We start from the raw sequence: 1,845 nt of genomic DNA on the forward strand, positions 1-1,845 counted from the left end.
GCTGTTAGAAGTAGTCGGGAGATAAGATACTGAAACCTTAGGGAATACGTACCCATGTTCTTTGCATTTTTTTTTTTTTCTTAGACTGCAGGACTGAATCGCATAGTTTATATAATGTACACAGATTTTGATTCACAGATGTAGAGAAGAATTGTCGTACCATTTCATACTTTGCATACAAGTCAAGAATACATGTTTGTACGTAAAGCTGTATGTTAGGTCGGTCGCGTCATTAAAGCTGTGTACTCAGGTGTGTGTGTGTGTATGTGTGTGTGTTTAAGATGACTGATCCGAGGCTGCATTCTCAAACATACCAGTGTCTTATCTCGATAGCTTTTAAAAGAAGGTGTAGTGGAAGCTATCAAGGGATTTCATAGGTGTTTTCATGATACTGTAGTGATAGTATTAACAATGATTCTGTGTCGCCAATAGAAGCATCCATGAAACTTCTCATCATTTGTGTCCTTTGAAAACAGTCCGTATAAGGAAGGAACGCTTACATTTACGCTTCTTATTTACCCTCCACAGTTCATGAATACAGCTAACCATACACCATATTATAAGTATATTCATGTACGGCTAAAATTGGCAACCAGAGACTAGCTGCATGAATAACTACACGGAAGCTATGAGGTCGTTTCTCCTTCCGAGGGCTTCATCCTTCGTTTAGGGACTTTCGCTCTCTGTGATATATATCCATCAGAGAGAGAATAAAAAGAAGCAAGTCTGCAGACATAAGTTTCACATCACCAGTCCTTTTAAGTGTACTCATGAAGGACGAAGCTTGATAGAATAACGTGACGGTGGTTGTATAAAGTGAATAATGTTCGGGGTTATACGTATGTATGGCATTCCCGTGAAGAAGGGAGGGAGACAAGCTGGGGATGAGCATACACGCGGCGCGCTGCGAGTGCGGCGGCCAGTGTTTCTGGCGAACGTGTGCTGGGGAGGGTGTGCGTGTATTTATCTCGCTGTGTTTCTATCGTGTGTCTTCTCTTTGTATTTGCAGACCATCACTAGGGACACAGTCGACATCCAAGAGTCGTACATGTAGCGTGGACACTAAGGAGAACAATTTAAACCATCCTAAGCCTTCTTTTACCCTGATTTTGGCCGAGACTTCTTGAAATCTGGAGTCTGTGAAGGCTTTTTAGGATGACACGAAACTAGATCACGGTCCCCTCCTGCTTGTTTCTGAGGAAATAGTGATGAGTGTGATGCATCTCACGCTATGAGAGTGAACCAGCGGTCAAGATGATAATCGTGGACATGGTTGCAGGTGTCAAGTCACTAAGGTTAGTCAACTAAACACTAACGTAGCCGCAAACCAGGCTGATGTTCACAGATAATGAAGGTCTTCTATAAATACGAGGCGATATGAAGCCCGTATTTCCATTGTGGTGTGTGGTGAGGGTTCAGGAGGGCGTGTGGGTGTGTGGCTGGTATAGTGGAGGGGCGGGAGGTGGGAAAATGCTACCAAGAAGAGGCTGTTCTGGAATTGTGATTCAGACCGCATCAGCCACCCGAGGGAAAGATCAGACAAGGCCGCGACCTACATAGCTATTCAACATCCAGATTTAAAGGAACCTGTATGTTCCCGCTTGGACTTTTAATTTTGAAGTGTAAAGTAAGGGGTAAACATACGTAAACATTTGTTCCGTTCGAACGCATCCCCTGAGTATTTCATTCACCGCGTCTCGCTACGGGATGAATGAACGAAATGTTTCACAAATGATCGTCTGGCTTGTTACTGGCGGCGGCGGAGGCGGGAGGGAGGCTGCTCTCCGCGTTCCACCTGCTGGAAGGCACACACCTCAGTACACCTTGCTGTGGTCCCGCCCTTGA

The 1,845-nt window shown here is 44.8% G+C and overlaps 1 protein-coding gene across 1 annotated transcript in view; it reads left to right on the forward strand.

Annotated features, from left to right (window-relative positions):
• The first annotated feature begins 910 nt into the window (after positions 1-910).
• The window catches only part of LOC135109242 (suppressor of cytokine signaling 2-like), a 47,618-nt gene continuing 46,683 nt past the window's right edge, over positions 911-1,845 (forward strand). Inside the window, exon 1 of the mRNA XM_064020490.1 lies at positions 911-1,295. The gene's annotated coding sequence lies outside the window, so the exon portion shown is untranslated. The remainder of the gene's footprint in view (positions 1,296-1,845) is intronic.

The sequence above is a fragment of the Scylla paramamosain genome, chromosome 18 (genome assembly GCF_035594125.1).
Source record: "Scylla paramamosain isolate STU-SP2022 chromosome 18, ASM3559412v1, whole genome shotgun sequence".
NCBI classification, from domain to species: domain Eukaryota; kingdom Metazoa; phylum Arthropoda; class Malacostraca; order Decapoda; family Portunidae; genus Scylla; species Scylla paramamosain.